General features: G+C 39.0%; 1 long non-coding RNA gene and 1 gene segment (V, D, J or C); one reads left to right on the forward strand and one right to left on the reverse strand.

The window, feature by feature from the left end:
* LOC100057843 (T cell receptor alpha chain MC.7.G5-like) overlaps nucleotides 1–22,260 on the forward strand; it is a 435,091-nt gene that overhangs the window by 303,115 nt on the left and 109,716 nt on the right.
* LOC138918616 (uncharacterized) overlaps nucleotides 1,149–22,260 on the reverse strand; it is a 100,772-nt gene continuing 79,660 nt past the window's right edge. Inside the window, exons 2-3 of one of the 2 annotated variants that reach the window (XR_011428152.1) lie at nucleotides 10,495–10,653; nucleotides 1,149–5,343 (exon numbers count right to left, since the gene is read on the reverse strand). This is a non-coding gene — a long non-coding RNA (uncharacterized lncRNA). Of the gene's footprint in view, nucleotides 5,607–10,494; nucleotides 10,654–22,260 lie in introns of both variants that reach the window. The other variant, XR_011428148.1, reaches the window with a different exon arrangement.

Genomic DNA, 22,260 nt, shown 5'->3' on the forward strand with positions numbered 1-22,260 from the left:
GAAGGTGAGACATTCTACAGGACAACAGAGCAGTCCCTTCAGTAATAAACGTGATGAAAAGAAGAAAAAAAAATGCAGTGGAAGAGAACTATTACACATTAAAGAAACTTAAATGATATAGCAGCCAAATTAAATATATAGTCTTTAATTGGATTCTTGTTGTAAGAACCATCTGTAAAAGACACTTTTGAAAGAATCAGGAAAATTTGACTGTAGACTGGTTATTAAATGATTTTAGGGAATTGTTAATTTCGTTAGGTGGGAAGCAGTATTATAGTTACGTAGAAAAATATTTTTATCTTTTAAAAATGCATGCCAAGGTGTTTAGGAATGAATAATCATAATGTTTGCAATTTATTGTTAAGTGCCCGACCAAAATAAGCAGCAAATATGGTAAACATTAATGATGGTTAAATCTACATGATGAGTCTACAGATACTGATTCTATTAATTTCTTTTTTTGGAATGTCCCAAAACTTTATACTAAAATGTTTTGTAAAGTTTTCATTTTTAAGTGGCCAAGAAGACTTAATCAAGTCTAAACAGTGAAAAAGTTAAATGTAATATCTTCCTGGAAAATTAGCATACTTTCCTAAAGACTACTGCTCCACTCAAAGAACTCCCTGCATCTGAAGGCATGTAAACAAATGAAAACTGTGCGTTCATAGGACATACTTCCAAGACCACAGTGAACACTGATGCTAACTATATGGTGAAATAAATAAGAAAACCACTAATGGTGATGTTGCACATTTTGTATTATTCTTATTCAAGACATAGGCATAAGAGAGGTATCTTAAAATCACTACCTTTCAAGATCTGACATAATGATAGTAGTTCAAAATCAAGCCTTCCACTTGTGGGGCAGGGGAGGTGGTTCCAGACTTCCATGGATGCTCCAATGAACTCCCATCAGTTGATTGTCAAGCTCTCTTCTCCCTCAGGTGGGTGAGCATCATAGAGAAGGTACGAGAAGGTTTTGACAAAAGTCAAAGTGTGTCAGGGTCCCATAAATGTGGAGAACTTATCAAGTTTATCCATTCTTGGGGCCTTATATGGGTCTCAGTTCAAAAGCCTGGTCTCTTTTAATTCCTGTCCAGTTGCTTAGTATGTTATTTGACCCATTAACATATCAAGCCATATTGTTCTTTTATTTCTCTTTATGGTTTTGTCAAAACCTCAAGTTACCATACCAACTACCTGTCACTTAAACAAGTAAACATTATGTTTAATGGACAGGTGGAAGTATTGCCACAGAAATGTAGTATGGGTACTGAAGGTGATGTAGTCAGACTCATGGCCTTCACTGAGCCCTTGCTCTGTCACCAAAGCACAGTCATCATGGATCCAGCATCTGACCCCCAGAGTACAACCAAGAACAAGACACCAGAGGAACACGACCATGGTCCTTGACTCTAGAGACTCCAACCAAAGCCTGCGGGCCAATATCATAATGTTTACAGAAATGGAGGCTGCTGCTCATAAAGGCTCCTGACCACTTATTCTTTCATCAGTCAAGAATATGATACAAATGATCTGTTAATCACTAGGAAACAAGTAGAAAGTGGTGAAGCAGTGGGGAGAGCCTGGGCTTCACTGCAGCCATTGCAGCTTCAGCCTCACAAATAACATAGATTTAAAACAATAGTTCTCAAATGATGGTCCATGGACCTCTAGGGGCTCCAAGATATTTTCAGGGAGTTGATGAAGTCAAAACCATTTTCTCAGTAATGCCAAAATGTTATTTGCCTTTTGCATTGTGTTGACATTTGCACTGATGGTACAAAAGCAATGATGGGTTAAACTGCTGGCACCTTAGCATGAATCAAGGCAGTGGCATCAATTCTGTATTAATAATCATTGCATTATTCACTGCCACATATTTCCAGGGGAAAAAAAAGCACGTTCACTAAAACATGCTATTGACTATATTAGTTTGTGTGCACTGTCATAACAAAATACCACATACTAGGTGACAAACAACAGAAATTGATTTTCTCCTAGTTCTGAGGCTGGAAGTCCAAGATCAAGGTGCCCACAAAATTGGTTTCTCCTGAGGCCTCTCTCCATGGCTTGCAGATTACCACCTTCTCACTGTGTCCACACATGATCTTTCCTTTGCGCTTGCACAACCCTGGTGTCTCTTATCTTTGTGTGTAAAAAGTTCCTCTTCTTATGAGGATTTCAGTCCAACTGGATAGTATTCACCCTAAGGGTGGATCCTAATCTAATCCAAAAGACCTCATTTTAACTGAATTATCTCTCTAAAGGTGCTATCTTCAAATATAGTCACATTCTGAGGTCCTTGGGGTGAGGAATTCGAAGTACAAATTTGGGGAGGACACAATTCAGTCCATAACATTGACAAAGCAGTAAAAACTATTAATGTTATTAAATCTCAACTCTTACGTATATGTCTTTTTAATATTCTGTATGACAAAAGGGGAAATAAAGAACTTGTGCTGCCTTCCAAATTATGGTAGTTATCTCAAGGAAAACATTTGTGCAATTGTTTGAGTTGCAAGCTGAACTAGCCACTTTTTACATGAAACACCAGTTTTGCTTGGAAGAATGACTGACAGACAAACCATGGTTATTCATGCTTGTGTGTTTCGAAGGCATCTTCTTGAAAGTGAATGAACTGAGCCTGCCACATGAAGAAAAACAACTCATAGTTGTTGCTAAAGACAAAAATCTAAGCTTTAGGCAAAAATTAGAGTTTAAGAAAACTTATATCTTCCCCCATGAGCTGGATAGCTCCCCAGTATTTAAATACTTTTCTGACTTCAAAATATTGGTGGTGATATTAACTACTGTGATATTTTGATATAGTATAATGAAATGTGTCAACACGTGGAAGTTGCCTAACTCAGTGAACCAATTATTTCCCAAGTGACCAAAGAATAATGTTGCAAAACCATGCTTGGGTAAAACTTCCATCCAAAATTCAACAAAGACCAATGGATTTTAATGTCACAGAATATGAAAAGTTTATTAACATCTTACATTGCAACTAACATCTCTTTATGAACTCCATATCTATGTAAGACCAGGTTTTTGTCATATATTTCAATCAAACCAACATATTGCCATAGATACAATGCATAAACAGACATGAGAATTCAGTTGTATTCTAATAATCAAGCTCTTTCCTAAAAGATGTCTGAAGGCTATGATCAAACACCCCCAGTATCTCCCTTCCTTGTCTCCACTACCTGATGATTTTTAGATGCTCCTACCTGTGCATGATTTGAGTTTCTCCAAGAGTGGCATTCTCCTTTGAATACTCTACAATTTAGGTGTAACTCACAAAAAATACATATCAATACAAGGTTCATGGAGTGGAAATAAATAAAGCTAGCTCAAAGTTGAAATCCAAAATATTCCAATCCTGGAAGATACTCTTGTCTAATTTCAATTTCATTTCTTGGCTTTGTATCCCATAAATTTTCTCAAGGTACTCTGAGCCTCCAAACATGAGACCTGGACCCAGACAGGACTGTACAAAACCATGGTAAACCCAGTCCCCACACACTGTTCCTACCTCTGTTCCTCCCTGAGAATGAGCTTACCTGGCACTGAGAACATGGCCTGGCCTCCTTCCAGGAAGAACTGAACTTCAGGACACGCCTGCCCTGTGCTTGTCCCTCCCCCTTCCCACAGAGGAGGATCTCACACAACAGTGGAAATCCATACAGAGAAAAAATTCCAGGCTGCTCAGGCCACTCTATGGCCACCTCAGGAAAGGAGGTCACTCTTCATGGTGGGACTGAGAGGATACCCAGAGACACTTTCAAATAATAAATGTCAGAATAAAAAGCAAAAGAAGACTGAGTATTTGCCCAGTGTATTAAATAATATCACTGGCCTAGGATTAGGATGCTTGATTTCTTGTATGTCCCTTTGAAGTATGTTGCCTTGGCCAAGTTGTGAAATCTCTCTGGATCTTTCTAGACTCTTTCATCTGAACACCCAAGGGAGTGAATATATGATCCTTGGAGTCTCTCCCAGCCTGGGAATTCTAGAACTCCTCTGCAGAGGCACAATTGATCCTTGATTACTCATGTTCGTGAAAAGAATGTGATTTGAATACTCCAAATAAGTAAACATGAGACTCATTTCTACTCAGCTTTAGAATACATTTCGTGGTATGAAGCAAATCACAACAAATTTATCTTCCCAACCATGCCTAACTCAGGCTAATGTTAAAAATCAATTTGTTTGCAACTGCTGGTGCTGTGCTCCACTAAACCAATGAGAGGTAGTATTCCATAAAGCAGCCTGGTGCCAGAGAAAGAGCATGGGACTAGGAGTTGAGAAGATGTGAGTTCTGGCCAATGCTCTCTCAGTTTCTAGCTTATCCTCTCTGAACATAAGATACCACATCTTTAAAATGGAATCAGAAGACAATTTCTGAGTATTCACCAAGTCAGGCACTGTGCTGTATGATTTACAGAGATGAACAAGAGAAATCCCTTCTCTCAAGGGTCTCTGCCTACTGAAGAAGAGAGAAAAAGGGATTTGAGTGCAATGAAAGAGGTGAGCCCTGGAAGCCAAGACATTCAGGGACGGGGTGGGCACCTAACCCAGTCTAGACTTGAGCCATTGTAAGGGAGGAAGACAATTCCTCTGCCCTCTAGGCCCTTCTGGCTGGTCCAAGAATTAAATTAACATGAGACAGAATAATGATAGATATGAAACAAAATTTAGTAACCTGTACACATGGGAGAAACCCCATGTATAATAACATGCATACATAGGAAAACTGAGTAACTCACCAGAAAAGCCAAAGCCACCACCTTAAATACCATCTTCAGCTAAAGACAATGGAGTGTGGTGGGTAGTGGTTTGGGTCTTCAAAGAGGAAGAAGACAATTTACATGGAGACAAAATGCAAATGTTTGATAAACAAGTGTTTGCACAGCCATGTATAGGCAAAGCTTTGATTAAAAAAAGCGCTTGTTGGTGCCTTTGTATCACACCTACTTTAAATTATACTATGGTTATCTCATGGTATCAGCTTCTTCCTGGACTGATTCTTTCAGGCAGCTAGGAGGAAAGCCAAAATTTCTTTCAGAGTTTTTTGTTCTTAAAAATAATCAAGCCAAGGAGACACATTTTGGGGTGACCAATTCTGATCCCCCACACTCCCACCTTTGAAACTTTAAGAGGTTTCACAGTCCAGAAGCTGAGTTGATAGATTGTTCCATGTCACTGAATAGGTCTTTTAGTGCTGATAATAATTCAGTTAAATTCATTTCAGAAGGTGGTGATGCAGGTAGGCTCTCAAAGCTGGGCTTATATTGTGTAAGCAAGCAATCAGGTATTTAATAAAAAGCATTTCTATGGAAAAAAAAGAAAAATAAGGTTAATGGTTGGAGCAAATTATAAACCTGTTTCTGAGTCCAGGGGACAGTCAGTCAAGAAGATTTCTAGATGTCAGTTTTGAAGCATCTTTTGCATTTTGAAATGTCTCTGATGATGTCATCGGGTGTTCAGGCATCCTTTTGAGCGGCTTACACAGTAGCAGACATGAATCTCTTAAGTTTACATCATGTTCTCCAGCTTCAGCTTGTAGAGCTTCAGGAACAAGGGTATTTTCAGTTCTTAACAATTCCAAATGAAAATGATGGAAAAAATTGAAAACATTAGTTTGGAGATTTTTAACCAGATATTTCAGGAGACTAGAAGAATTTAGGACCCAGTGCAGTTTGCAGATATGAAACAAAACCTCAAGGACAATTTACAGAACTAGAATCGAATATTCATAAATGTGTGTGATAGCTTCTACTGAAACATAACTTTTCACTTTAAAATCACCTTCATTTTTAACTAAGATAGCTAAATTAAGACTAACTGGTTTGTAAAATGTCTAGTTTCAATCAACTTGGCCCAATTATTTACACAAGGACAGCAAGAATAGCAATTGATTATCTAGGCTCTGTTAAGTATGCTTTGCTAGAACTTTTCATAAGGAATCTCAGATTGAACTTTATAGGCCTCTCAAGGCCAGGACAGCAAAGCCAAGAACTTATCATCAGACTGGCTGTAATATCTTAGATTTGGGTGAATTCCTCTCTTCTCTTAAGGTTCCCCCAAAATATCCTGGGGTTTTTTTGTATCTACCTGAAAGGCGACCTTCTTTACTCACCTAGTAAGTTTGTTGGGAACCCTGTGCTTTATTTCACCAAGTGGCTTTCCAAGTGGCTTGAATTCACAAAGTCAACCTTTATTCCTCAAAAGCTGTCTGGTCATATCTGAGTCTGTGTATGTTTCTCTCAAATATGACATTCCAGTCAAAGCTTTGGGAATATAACCAATGTTTCCAATTGTGTCCTGCTATAAGGAGAATGGACGCTTATTGAACTTAAAGAAATAACTGTATTGTCATGAAAATATGAATATTTATTCACTAGGAGTTCCCAAATTCTGGAGGGATCAGGTAGGGAGAAAAAGATAAATGTTTCAATTCTGCTTGCAAAATAATAATTTACCAAATTGCTATAAGTCATAGTTAGCTTCAGAGAAAAGAGAAAAAGTTTTCCTTAAATCTGAAGAAACAAAACATTTAAAAAATTATCAATATTGTAAATTAAAAGTCATAAAATTTATAATCATCCTCATCAGTTCATTTAGTCCCATGTAATCATCTCTTCATCTTGATCTTATGTTAGCTGAGTCATGAAGTTATTAGTTTTTACATTAGAGTTCTGCAATTTCAGATCCAGTTTAGTTTTGTTATCTGAAAGTTGATCAGAAACCTGTATTCTAGAGTAAGCATCAGTGTCCTTTCCACAAATCTTTTTGAAGATGAAACACTTGCAAAAGCATCAGAGTAAGACAATAAATATCTGTAAATTACAAACAACTTAAAAATGGCAATCAACAAAGAAATTTAGTTATGTCTATGAGATACAACACTTTAAGATAATAAGTAGAATTATGACTGATAACCAAGACAGATCAGAATTTTAGGAATGTTATGTAATTTTTAAAACACATCAATAACATTTACCCATACAATATCATAGGTCCCTATGAAATAGCACTTAGTTATCCACTTAACCAAAGTGACAACAGAAGATGTTAAAGGCAAACATAGAGAAAAGTCCTTAACAGAGAGACCTCAGCTTTTTTGAAGAGAGGAAATTATTTTGACAAAACATAGATTTATTTGTCTTTTATGTAGATTTACTCAAAAATAAAGAAAACATTTTATAACCTCTTTTCCAAGAGTAGACTAGAAGTTTAAGAAAATTATCCTTTTAAGAGTGATAAAAAAGCAAATTCTAATTTTGCACCAGTTTACTTTGATAATAAAACTCATCAGGAGTCTGCCCAGTGGCATAGTGGTTAAGTTTGCAGTCTGCTTCAGTGGCCCAGGGTTCGTCAGTTCAGATCCTGGGCATTGACCTACCTGCCACTCATCAAATCATGCTATGGGGGCATCCTATATTGAGAACCAGGGGGAAGTCAGCTTGGGGCCAATCTTCCAAGCAAAAACAAAAACAAATACTCATCTACTTAAGTAAATTCATTTTAATCTTACTCAACTTGACCATGCACAAAACTCTTAGAATTTTCATTTTCAAAAATTTTTTAATCTTTTTAACAAATAAAAATATCTGTATTTTTTATACCTTTTTTATTGAAAACATACATCTTACTCTTCTTTAGTGCTAAGATGTTTTCCTTATCAAATTTTAGTGAAAACTAAGAAGTAAGCAATTATGAACTTTTTGTTGTTGTTGAGAGGAAGGTTGGCCCTGGGCTAAAATCTGTGCCAATATCCTTCCATTTTATGTGTGATGCCACCACAGTGTAACTTAACAGGCAGTGTCAGATCCACGCTCGGGATCAGAACCTGCGAACCCTAGATCAATGAAAGAGAGCGTATGAACTTAACCACTACACCACTGGGCTGGCCCCAATTATGAACTTTTCTTACATTAGCATTCTGTGGCTTCACAAGCTTATAAGCACTTTTTATAATTTCTAGAAACATGCTGCTTCACAGTACAACCTTTAATAAAATACAAGGCATGTTTACTAATAGACTCACACAGTTTTTTGGTTTTTCTGTTATAAGAAGCCAAAAGTAGGTAAACTTGTATTTAATAATTAATGTCTAATATTTTATCTCATTTAGAGATGATCTAGATAATCAATGAATTTTTCTGATTTAATTTAACTAAACGAAACTTCCAAGTTTTCAAGTTACCAAAGAGAATTTGGAAGTTATTTTAAATACACATGCCACAAACTATAATCGTTGCTAAAAGTTTATCTGTAAACTTTTATCTCACTTACATCTATATCACTTGCTCCCAACAATATGTTTAGATTACCCATCAAAACTTTATGAGACATTAGACAAAATCAGTTAGTTTTAAAGCTATTATTTTGCTGACAAATTTGTCACAGGGATAACATGAGCTTTTTTGACTAGTAAAACCAGGCTGCATGTCTGCATCAAAGCCAAATACTGACAACTCTGAGGACATATGTACTTCAATCAAACCAACAAACTTAAACAAGCTTTCATTTACCAAAGATTATTTTATATCATGGTAACATGAAAGACATTTGGATTATTTTCTATCACATTTAGAAATAATTTATATAAATGCTTACTTTAAGCCAATTAAGCAGAGCTCTTAATTTTGGCCATACCCTCCAGAGGCAAAATATCACATATATATAACATACATATCGACACATTTACACAAAGACTCCACAACTACTGTTTAAAATTTCAGAGTAATGTGCCACACCTTTAAAATTCCTCACAAAGCATTTAATGGAGGCCCTCTTTCTAAGTGTAAAAGTTAACTCTGGACCAATTTACTTTGGAGTGTGGAGGAGGTTTATTGTCGTTTTTTTTAGCACCTGATAACAGCCTCTAGTTTTTATCTCGTATGCTGTGCACTTGGGCAACTCTATCTATGTCCTTTAGCATGTTTAATTAACATTGTCTGAAGGGCAGATTTGTATGCTGTCTTACAATCAGGGAAGGGAAACATTCCCCAGTGAGACACCAAGTGTATCCCCACAACACCATTTCTAATACAATCATGCAAAAGAGATGCAGTCACTTCACATAAAGCCCATCAATGTAACAATTTTCCTACAAAATTGCATCTGAATTTCATCAACTCCTATATCTCTAATCATAGCTTTCATTAGGACTTTATCAATAGGTCTTGGTCTTATAATTTTGGATAGGGGAAGCTTTCCCAGCCAGACATAAAGTCCATTTCCAAAGCATGCTCAAAAAGTTGATATAACCACTTCATATGATATTAGCCTAAAAATTTCTAACTTTATAATTTTATCAACACTTACACTTTTACATTTTCTCAATTTAATTGTATTTTGAGTCAGTGTCTTAAGGCTAGTCATTTTTTTTTGTACTTCCTTTTTAATTGGGTCTTTCCATAGGTACCAATAAAATGATTAAGATGAGAGCTTTCTAAAAAAATTTTTTTCAATTTAGAAGGTTTTTTAATTTAAATGATCCATTGTCTGGCCACATTGATCAGTAGGATCTTAATAGTGACTCAAACCAATAAGACTTGATAGCTTAACTACGGACACGAGAGGCATACACAAAAGAGAGTGCAAAAGAAGCAGCCATCACAAGATCCAGAAAGTTCACTCCCAAAAATAGTCTAAGAAGGTAAAGACCTTCATTGAACAGATAGTTAGTACCAGCATTAACAAGCAACAAAGTGTGAGGCAACAAAGGCCCCTACTGAAAGCACCTGGGACCCCTTAAGACAAACTCTCCTGATTGCTGACAGAGCCAGACAAAGAGAATACATCTCAGAACCCCAGTCTACTTGACTGGCTGCCAAGGTGCACACTTGTATAGGCATCCTCCAGATGGGAGACCAGAAAGGCCACAAGGCCAAACACTCAAGATGTAGAACAAGACAAAACAAAAAACTTGACCTTATATGCACCCTAACAGTTTTAGCTAAACTTTGGGTCTCTTTGAGGCAGACTAATACCTAGGAGAGAGGTGTAATGGGGAGAGGGTTATGCGTTGTTTTACAGAGTATCTCATTGCATGGAAATTTTCTTGACACTATTGGGGGACCTGTGTCATCTACCGCATTCCATGACCAACTTATCCTATCATGGGAGTATTCCTGATGTGGCAAGTGCCCCAATGGCTCTTAACTACTTGACCCAGGCCCATAAAATTTATGCAGTCTTTGGCTTCCAACATGCCCTTAGCAGCAGCTTTCACTTTGTGCACATATTCTCAGACAACAGGCTTATAGAGATGCCTGCATCTTGCCCTGTGGTTTTTCCTTTTTATGAGCACTCAAACCTAATTTCCCAGAGTTGCTGAGTCCAAGAACCTAGCATCACCAATATTTCCTCCTGTTAATCTAAATTTAGAAAAGGGAAGAAAATTCACCACCCTTGCATCCACCAGACTCTGTAGGCAGAGGTTTGGAAGACTGCTGCGGTAAGAACTCTTACCTTCTGTTAGCTCTTGTCAGAGGTCCAGGATCTCTCAGTTGCAGTAGTCCAGGAGTGAGCAGCATCCAGCCAGTTAAGTTTTATCCCACCTTCATCAGGAAAGTGAAGGGAAGGAAGACAATTCCTCTACCCTCTGGGTTCTTCTGGCTGGTCCAAGAACTAAATTGACATGAAACAGAATAGGAGGAGAAAGTCAAACAAGGTATAATAATCTGTATACAAGGGAGAAACCAGGAAAACTGAGTAACGGCCAGAATGTCTAAAACCACCACCTTAAATACTATGTTTAATGAAAGACAAAGGAGGATGTTGGGGGTAGTGGTTTGGGTCTTCAAAAGGGAGGAAGACAATTTACATGAAGATAAAAATACAAACGTTTGTTAAACAAGAGCTTTCAGGGCAACCAATAGGCAAAACTTTGATAAAAATAGGCTTGTTGGTGCCTATCACATCTACTTTACATTATACTATGGTTATCTTATGGTATCAGTTCCTTTCTGGAACAGGCCTATCTTAAATTCTTTCAGGCAGTTAGGGGGAAAGTCAAAGATTTTTCAGAATCTTGTTTTTAAAAATAATCAAGCCAAAGAGACACATTTTGGGGCAGCCAATTCTGATCCCCCACACCATCATTAAGGACGTCCCAGGGAAGTCAACAGCTAAGCTAAGACCAGAAAATTAACAGGATCTTAGGAGGTGGTTAAGACCAAATTGGGAGATAGAAGAAGTAAAGGGCATCTCAGACAAAACAATCACACAGCAAAGGCAAAGAGGTTTGAAAGAACATGGAGCCTTCAGGAAGCAAGTAGTTCGATGCAGCTGAGTTTAAGGGAACAAGTGGAAAAGTACAAGATGTAGGCATGGGAGGTATGTGAAAGACCATGTTCCATATCATTTTATCTTGAAGACAATGGGAGCCACCAAAAATTTTAAGCATATAATTTCATACTTGTAGTCCCTCTTAGGGTTAGCATGAATATGAATTGGCTATTTCTGCAATGATTATGATCTATAACAAACAATCTCAAAATTTCAGTTGCTTACAACATCAAACATATATTATTTTTGCTCATTGGTCTACAGGCCAGCTGGACTTGGCTTCAAGAATGTTGGTGGAAATCCATTATGGGATTCCTCTTGGAGCCTTAGCTTGGATCTGGCACACTGTGACTTCTAACCACATTCTCTGGATCAAAGAATGGCCAAACCCCAAAGTCAATGGAGTGGGCTGAATACTCTTCCTGTAGTAGGAGGCCCTGCAAAGTCATGTGACAAAGCACGTGGAGGTGCACTCCTGTTGCAGAGAGAGAGTGAAATTTGGGAACCACAGCAGCTGTATTCTCATCAGGATTCATCATCCCAACTCTCTAACACAGCCACAGGATTGTAAGATTCACTGTCCCACATCCACAGGATTGCGTAGTTTAAGTTTTGGTATTACCCAAGATTTTAATTGCCTTTTCATTCCCAACTTTGTGTTCCTAAAACTTGTTCTATTCAAACCAGTTTCTGATGGCTGCCATCTGATGTACATCTGATGGTGTAGATCTGTACACCAGCGCCAAGAGGGAGTCAATGAGTCTTACAGGGGTTAATCAGAAGCTTAATTTATTATTCAACACAGTAACCACCCACCTCTTGCCATTTCAAAGACTAGCACCTAAAACCAGCTATACTCAAGAGACCAAGTTACAATTCTTCATTCTCATCCCACCCTCCCCATGAGGCCTACATTGTCCTGCTTTCCTCCCTAAGCCATCCCCTGTTACATTGTTTGTTACTGAGACCATAGCGTTTCTTCTTCTCCTCTTTTCCTATTTGTCTTTTGGTTTTTTAATCAGCAAAAGAGTGTTAGAGTCTACATGGAGATGAACTTTCTTAGAGTTTTGGGGGCAGGCATGCAGTTGTATGTAGGGTGGGAATGAATCATCACAAAGATTATAAGTAAAATTATGATAAAATTGTGATCCATTAAGCCATGGATTTGGATAAGATCCTCCAGAGAAAGTGTGAAGTTCAATCTTTTTTCAATCCTGCTCCCTTCGGATAACAACAACAAAATTCACACTCTAAGGATTAACATTTAATAAGGTCACTTTCCGTGAGCCTTGTGTATGACTTTGTTTTCACGGTGATAAACACAAAAATCAAAGGCGAATCAACACCAGTGTCTTGGTTCTCTCAGAGGAGAGTTTTCAAAAAGGGGATGCCTATGTCAAAATTTAGAGGTCAAACAAGAACATAAATGAAAAAGCATCAGTAGAATTTGTCAGGAGCCACTGTCTCTAGTTGCACAGATTGCACCTTGCACATGGGTGCTCGGCCAAGGGGACAGTGGGGCTAAAGTGTAGCCTGTTCTTTGCCTACCAAGCTGAAGCCCTAGTGTGGAGGAGTCTCAACAGGAGAAGGAAGAGCATTATTGGGCACACAAAGATGCCACCTCATTGCCAAGCTTGAACCCTTAGGGCTGCCTCTGCTTTCCCCCAGCAGAGTGGCCTTTTCTAAACCACACAAAGCACCATATGGGCTACTGGCCCTGAATTTAGCAACAAGGGAGTCAATGGAGAGGATAAAATTTTAACTTATGTGAAAACCTTTGTGAACTACATAACACTGCTCAGGTGTAAAGTGGGGCAGGCAGAGGTGATTCTGAAGATGAGCAGGTGACAGGAGAAGCTACACTGACCACAAACATTTTCTGCCTAACCCACAGCATGTAGAATCCCCTTGAGACATTTGGATAGCTGACAAACTCCTCTATGGAAACCATGTGAGAGTAGACTGGCCAGAAAGACAGATGGGAGTGGATGTGATGATTTCTGAAAGTTCATTCTAGTCACAAAATGCAGGGTAGATGTAGCCAGTGGGGAAGAGCTTCAGACAGAAGCACCTGGGCGAGTCTATCCTGACCTAACTGCGGAAACCCTTTGATCTTGCTGCAGCTTGACTTGGAGAAAACATCCGGCCCCAGGGGTTCTCAAAGCCCATACAGGAAAAAATGAAGGGGAGGTTTTTGTAAAACTCACTAGCACTGTGACTGGGGTATACGAGAGCACAGTGTTACAAAACCCACAGAGACCTATACAAAAACTGTAAGGATGAAGTGGCATTTCCCTGGGAAATTCTCAGCCTGGCTACCATGCCCCAGGGGATGAACATAGCAGGTAGCCATTCCTCCTTCCTCAGTGGTCCAGAAAGGGTGCCAGGAAGTTGACCCAAGCAGAAGAAGTGACCTCTAGCGGCTCGCCCATGTGTGAAACTGGCAATTCAACATGTTATAGACACATTTGAGGACTACAAAAAGATGTTTCTTTAAAAATCATTCTTTAACTTGCTTCATCTTGATTCTGTTGTAAAAGAGAGTTGTATGTGTGATCTCATTTGGAATTCCTGAATCCAAATCTCTAGAGACATTTGCCTGAATGCTTCGCTTTGCTGTTGGGTAGATGAACTTAAAGACAGATTCATTGGTTTTTACGCAATCACAAGCCATAATGGTTCATTCTAATGCTGACTATACTGTGAATCACCCATACCTGATCGGTGCTTCACATCCCCCTGTCGCCTCCTGTTATCCACATGTTAACTGCCCTTAAGGCAGCACTGGTTAACTGCGAGGGCCTTGACTCTAGGATAGTCATGGATCCAAGACCCATCCCCTTGGTGATGCCAGTTTTCCAAGACTAGGAGTTAGGTGTGGGGTCTAGGAGGGGAGAACAAGCTAAAACCATAGAAAACAACAATTCAGAAAACTTTGTGAAATGTACTGGACTCGAAACACTCACCACAGGAATATGTGCTCCAAACTACTCCTAGGACAACAACCTCCCAGAAGCAAATCCATCTCTATCAGCAACTGATTAAATCACCATGGACCAGATGGATAAAAACAAGTGTCCACTTGCTAAGGACAGACTGATTATCCCCTGTGTATCCCTAATTGAACTCAGACATATTACTCCATAGCTAGTCATCACTTAGTGTCTTCTGCAGAATTTATTTCTACATATTTTTCTCCAATCTTGATTATTTGGCCTCCACTTTATAAAATCATACTTTCCTCTTTGAAATCTACTCACAGTGTTGATACTCTACAAACTTTCCACCTCTCAGTTCTTCCTCCAAGCCTCCATCGCACTGAGCCCTACACCTTCCCAAAATTATTTTCTGAGACTATTTGCATCTCAACAAAGAAATGATGTAAAGCAGTTCTGTTCCTATTCCTGTTTTTTGCTTCTCAGTCCTAACCCAAACATGCTGACCTGTAAACCCCCTGCACTATTTCTGGGCATTTTTCTTGGAGATCTGTCCCATGAGCAGAATTTTGGGACTGAGCCTGAGCTCCACTGATAATATGCCACTTGAAGGTGCCTCACTCAGAAAGACTCAAAAGTTTCTACCTAAATCCAGGTCCAGCTACTTCATCACTGTAATTTTCCATTGGAAAAGGTTGGGCTATCTACATATCACTCCTGTAAAAACTGACAACTGAATCTTTGATTCTACAAGATCCTATGAAGTCCCAGAACAAATGCTTGAATGCCTTTGCATTCAAGGGAATCGACTGTAATGGAAGCTATCCAGATCACATGCATTTGATGAAAGAAAGAAACTGTCACCTTAGACAACTCCAACTCTCTGGTTTCCTTTTTTCTCCTGATACCACATCTCATTCTACCATGTATTTATGGCAGACCTAGTCTACTCACAACCTGACACAAGTCAACAGAGTCTCATGTCAGTTTGGAGGCTCTAGATAAAGTAAGTGAATCTGACTCCAAAGTAAAATTTTCCCCTGTCTCCAATGCAAAGACTCAAAGGGCTATGTATAAACAGGTCTCTAATCACCCCATATTTCCATTTGGATGTATTTCTCCCAGTTCCTGTACATTGTTTCTGCATAGAGAATTCAGTGATGAAAATTGAAACTCTATCCTACACACACAAATAAACTCAACTATCAGTGCAGATTGATTGTATGGAAAGGAAACAATTTTGCACCAGGATTTATTCACCTCTATTTCAATGAGAAAAACAAGAGAGAGACTCTCTTCCTACAATGACTTTCTCTCTGGATATATTGTTTGCCAGGAGGGCTTAGGATGGTTCTGCCATGGCTCTTTGGCTTCCATACCACAAGCCATATGATCTCCACCACATCTGGGGGAGGGGCCTCCTTGTTCAACATTGTTTATGCCATCATACTGATCCCAGTAGCCAGACCTGACTATATATTGGCGAATTAACCTGGAAGACCCATGTTCTAAAACAGAGATGGAAAGTGATGAGATGAGTGGGAGCTGGGTACTGGGAAACTGCTCATGTACGCTGTTGACTCAGTCTCTTCGCCAGCTGCCTAATCCAACAGATGCATCTTTCTTATGAGGCACCAGAGACCAAGAATCTTCACATCCTGTGTTTCCTGTTCCCTTAACACCCCACATTTGATTTCCAATTCAGAACACAAAAGCTGCTGGCTTTGGGCCAGTTCTCAGCAGACGTGGGTCACAACCGCCAACGACCCAGGAAGCATCCACCAAGGCAAGGGCATGAGAATCAGCTTCTTAGAAATTTCAGTACTTGTGATCCATCAATCATCTAACACATGCTGAAAGAGAGAGATGAGAGACTTTCTCCAGAGCGTCTTCAAGGATTTAATGCTTCCTATTGGGAAGTAAGAAGGTTGACTTTACCGCTAAGATTTAAGAAGCCTGAGAGTTAAGTGAATTAACGGACAGTAGGTATTACAACTTTACATGCACTCTAGGAAAATGTGCAAATCTACCCAAAGCTTTGACATAATGGCTTCCTATATCACTTGCCTTGCCCATCTCTGAATCCCACATGGTGATCATACACTGAATAGACATTCAAAGCCATGAGCAGAAGGACCTTTCCTCTCTCCGCAAGTAGGACAATGGTGATGGGGGTTCTGCTGATCAAAATATCATTGCTACTTTGTGTCAGGGCTTGTAAAGACATCCTGGTACTGCAACTGTCTGTGAGAGATTTTACCCTGGCTTTCCCTAAGTCTGTAGATTTCTTTCAATATTTTTGCCCCAAGAAAATGACTCTTACTGTGCACTGCCTACTTAGTAAAGATAAGAAAGATAGGAAAGGCAGCGACAAAACGCTAAGAGAGAAACAAAGACATTTGTACCAAGGAAGATCGTATGTGGACTCAGAGTATTTATCACTTGAATTGATATTAAATGATCCCCCCAGAAAACATAAAGGCCAGCATGAGGATGTATGCTTTCTTAGAGTCTCTGAAAGAAAATATGAGAATTCAAGGAGTTCAGAATTCTTGAATCCTGCAGAGTCCTCAAAAAAAGTGCTTAGCTGTGGATAGAATAATCCAAACTCTTGGTAATAGCTCAGGGAGGCTGCCAGCTGCCAACCCTCTGCAAACTGTAAACTGGGTCATCCGGGCTCCCCATTCTCATCTTTCTGTGCCCTCTCCTTGGACCCCCCTCCCCATCACATCCCTCGTCTGCTTTCATTCTATTTTCGTCAAAACCTGACATCAAGAAATGACATGAAACCAATTCATACTAATTTGTCAGTCATGAAAATAGGTGAAGGCTTTAGCTTTCCTGAGATTGGGGTGGGAGGGAGGGGCATGGTATTTTAACAGAGATGATGCCATAAGCTAGAGACTAAAGCAACCAGGACAGAATTTCCAAAGATTGAAGAATAGTGCCAAAAATGAAAAACAGAACTTTGTTCTCTCTTAAATTTGGAGGCTCAATGTGGATCATACAAGGAGAGTCTGGAGTCTTCCAGAGCAGTCGCTTCTCTTGCCATGTCCAGGAAGAGGCCCAGCTGGAGGACAGAGCTGAAGAGAACGTTAACCTGCATGTGGAAAGAGGCCTGCAGCAGAGGGCCGAACTGGGGCCAAAGGGGGAAGAAAAAGATAACTGGAAAAAGATTTCATTACAATAGCAGGAATAGCTTTGTAATAGCTGAAAGCCGCTCAGCAGTGAAACAAACATCCTTGTCAGAGAGTGCATTCAGGTGGATGACTCCACTGGGAAGGTTGTTGACATTGACAGGGAGCTAGAACTCAGTGACCTGAGCTCTTTTCCTCCCTGGAACTCACTACAGAATTCTATTCTGAAAGGATATCAACATTGCCACCAAAAAGCAGCACAGTTATTATTTTGGAATATTCCTTCCTGGTTTTCTTCTTCAATGTATAGATTATTATATACTCTGTATATGTAATAATACTCCATATATACCTTCATATCTTTTTTAACATTAATCAATCAATTATCTATGCTATTAGATACTTTTGCTAATCATTATTTTTAACACCTTCATTAATATTGTATCTAGGAACGTATTGTAGTTTACTTAATCAGTTCACTTATCACTGAAAATTTAGGCAGATTCTACATTTTTTCTATTATAAAATTGCTGTGATCCATGTCTGTGCTTATAAATTTTTCATTATTTAAAATTATCATATATGTATATGAGGAAATTATATATATAAAAGCTTTATATATTTTTACATATATGTATATAAAATTGAAAATAAGCACCCATTTCCTCAAATAGAAACTTAAAAATAAAATTGTTGGCCAACTTGAACACATCAATCCTTAGGATTGTAGATGAAATTGTCAAATTCTACTTCAAAATTGTTTTATATATTAATTGAGCTGCACACACATATTTAAAATCACATATTGTATAAAATAGTATATTAATTTTGATATGCTGCTTTTTTCCATTCTCATAGTTCATAAATTTTATTCAAATTCTTCACAGGCATCTCCAATCAATGTATTTGTCATCAATAGAGCTGTTTTTTAAAATCATCACACGTTTTTCCAGAGCATATAAAACTCACTTGTGTCTAAGTTGTCTGAATTATAGCACGTTATGAAACCATATGTGAAGCTGTCACTACAGCATTTTTGAACCATAATATCCGTTCACAAAACATTAGAACTGTTGTTTTGACATTTACCCTGTAAGTGAATATTCTTGATCTCCACATTTCTTTTAAATATTTGTCTAAAAAACATTGGATACTTGTAATTTCAAAGACATACTCCAAGAATGGTTGCTAAGTTTTTGTTAAATTACTTAGTCATTTTTCACTCATCTCATCAGCTGACTTCCACAAGTATCCATGAGCTAGCATTGATTGAGATCATCCCAGGTTAATATGTCTTCAGTAAACTGTGCTTAATTGTGCAAAATAAAATAATTGCATGAAAGTATTGTAATATGGTTTCTTGTAATTTTTGTAAGGAACCAAGTTTACAGGGGCTCTGGCTTCTCTGACAATAATAAACCTCACTTTATATTCAAACACGTGTAGTATTTGCTCACAGTCAATTCGCCAAATTGGAAATATTTGTTCAAACTAGTATAAATATTTTCACCATCTTGATATTAACTAATTGGCTTCCAATAAAAACATAACAATTTATACTGTTACCAACATCTTGCCAGCGTTGGGAGCATCACCCTTTTTAACAAAAGGATTGCTTGAATATCTGTCCAAAAAAATGGTTGTTAATGTTTTATTTACATTTTTTATTATTAGAGTGTTGAACATTTTTCAAAGTTTGTTAATCAATGAGTGACTTTCTTTTTTTGCCCTTTGCCCATTAATTTTTTCGGTTTTTAGTGTTTACTTCCTGATTGTGTGATTGTAATAATTTCACGCCTCTGAGTTTTATAGCAGTTAACCACAACAACAGCATTGGTGAAAGGAGATTTCTGAGGTATTCCGGATGGCAGAGGGTGGTGATGGCTAAATGCCAAGGAAGGGGAAAAAAGAAGAAGAGAGTTATTGTACTGCTCTGTTTCACCGTGACTACAATATACGGTACCACAGAGGTTGAAGTGCATTAAGCCTTTGATCAAAATCACCCAGCTGTGATCCACCCTGTGTGTCTCAGCATCAGGAGGAGTCCTCTGAGTGTCATGGACAAGTAATACATGAGCTTTCTTGCCCATTGACTCCTCCTTTTAGGGATTTACTCCATATTGTCTATCGCAATGGTTTCAGAATGTGAACGAGTATCACCGAAGTCATCAATAATAAATAATCCCAACCACGCACTTTAATAACACTTCTTAAACATGCCAGTGCAATATAAAAGAGAATATCACAGAAGAAGTAAAGAGGATGGAACAAACAATGATCCTGTGATCCTGCATACTCAGTCACACACTACTGCATGGTGAACAAGAAGTGAAACCCGCATCTGTCAAATATTCATAATCCCTCCCTTCAAAGAGCTCAAGCCTAGTATAAAACAAAACAAACCCTTGGAAAGTGGTCGTTGTGAATTGAATTCCATCTCCTTGGAATGTGAAATGCTTAGAGTCCAAGTTTTTTAAATAATGTCTTTGTAAAGGTCATAACTTGAAGCAAATCCATGAGGTGAAACTGTCACTGAATTCCAAAATTCTAACAATTCATGTGTCTTGGTTCTGAGGAGAAAACTATCCAGTGAGGGGGTAGAGATGGCAATAAGGCTGTTATTAGGTAGCACTGGACAAATGGCCCCCAAGATGTGATGAAGAGTACGGATCCTCACAAAGAAAACCTGAGTTATCAGAAAGTCACAAGCAAGTAAATCAATGGTGGCAGGGAGAATATTGTTGGGTAGAGATAGTTGGGAAGAGCTCTTGGAGATGAATCTTGAGTTGGTCCTTGAAGATGGTGGAAGACCTAGCATGAATGAGAATATTATTTCAGTCAGGAATCTCCCTCTCTGACTTAATGCCACCAAGCAGTCTCCTCATCCCACAGAAAAGGCATAATTCATCCCTACCCACTCAAACTATGCGTTTTTGAAAGATATTTCCAGGAACTAAGCAATATTTTTGTTCACTTCAGAGGATCAATCAATGTTAATACCATAAATCTGAGAGCTTATGCATCCTGGGCTCACCTTCTCTCTTCTCTTGACCCTGCACATTTTGGTCCAAGAGCACAGGGATCAATCCTTCATCCAGGGATTACAATCACCAGTTGGCACACCAAGTCCAATTGCTCTTTTTAAATCTAGAAGACCAAAGCAATACACAGGAGAAGAAAACTATACCTAAGCTTCCTCCCAGGGTGTCCATAATAACTGGGCTTATGATTTAAAGGACAGAATACATCAATTCATTCAAAATAAAATCAGAAGAGCCTATTTTCAGGGAATATAAATAATACCCAGAGATAGCTCTTTTAATGAAAGTCTCATTTTTAGTGCAGAAATGTAGCATACAATCCTCAGATTGCTTATTTTCTAAAAGATCAGACTCTCTCTGATATTAATTTTTTAGCATATAATGATGAGTTTATAGCATTTCTTTTTGGTATACTAGACTGAATGCATTCACAGTTACAGAAAGAAGAAATATGACTAGCTTCTTGCTTCACACAAGAAATCATGCAGAAAAAAATTCCAAACCAAAAAAATGTTTTAAGACATTTCAAGGTCTAAGATTACTTGCTGGTTGCAATGGGGACATGTAACTTACAAAAGATAGATTTTTCTGTCACTGTCTTATCCTAGTAGTCAATCTTAACCTCATCAAGTCTTCATGTCCATCATGATGCAGGATGCAGGACACAAGATCACCTACACAGTGTTCTTGCTAAAAAATACATAAATAAACTAAACCTAAACAAACCTCTAGTTCTAACAGGATACAAGGAAGCTAGAAGAACAAGTTAAAGTATTTCACAAAGAAACAACTAGACAAACCCAGGTGAGACATTCTGCAGGACAACAGACCCAGTCCCTTCAACAAGCAATGAAAAGAAAAAAAAAAAGGTACAGTGGAGGGAAAGTAGTGAACAGGGAACTATTAAAGATTAAAGAAACATAAGGAGATCTCATCAAGATGGCGGTGTGAGCAGACGTTGAACTCGCCTCCTCTCATGAACCAACTTACCACAATTTTTGGAAAAATTAACCTGGATTGAAAACTGAAAACTGGATAAAAAGAACCCCCCCAACAAGGGACAGTCCTGATGAAGGAAGAAGAGGCAGTAGTTCCTGCTAGAGAGGAAAAAGCCACCTTTGGGAGCAGCAGAGGTTCTCAGCTGGCCAGGCAGGAGCCACCCTAAGGTACGCAGCCCTCCCTGGAGGAGTGAGGTCCCGAGTGGGGGTGATACTGCTGTAAGCATTCTTCAGACTCAGCCCAACTGAGATGGGGGTCTTACTGTCTGGCTTTGTTGGCTTTTAACTGCAGCAAGGATACCCCCAGAAAAACTATCAGCAGAAAGCCGAAAAGACCCGGGTCTTAAAGGGCCCACATACAAACTCTCTCATTGCAGCAACCTAAAATCACCAGAGAGAAGGCTGACAGTACTTTGGTGAAACGAGACTCACCTGGTGGGCTCTAGGGGCATCTTGGTGAGAGGAGGGACCTCTCCAGAGACTGAGACATTGGTGGGGACCATTGCTCTGAGCAGGTCCAGGTGTGCTGACACAGACTCGTGGGTGCCATTGAGGTTCATCCCTTGGCCTGTTAGCCCAGGGGTCTGCCACACCCACTAGAGCACAGATTTAATCCAGTTCAGCCAGGGCAGGCAACCCACCCTAGGGACCGGTCCCACCTAACAACAAGCCCTCAGGCTACTTTTCATCCTGCATTGACTGGGTGCCTTGATCCTCTACAGGCAGGTAAGGGTGTCTGCCTCTGTAAGGTAAGGCCTGTGTGAGGACGTGTGGACCAGATGAACTGTGGGGGGTATTGGTGGAGAAGTGGGGGCCCCTGCAGTGCAGCGTCAGG

Source organism: Equus caballus, chromosome 1 (genome assembly GCF_041296265.1).
Source record: "Equus caballus isolate H_3958 breed thoroughbred chromosome 1, TB-T2T, whole genome shotgun sequence".
NCBI classification, from domain to species: Eukaryota; Metazoa; Chordata; class Mammalia; order Perissodactyla; family Equidae; genus Equus; species Equus caballus.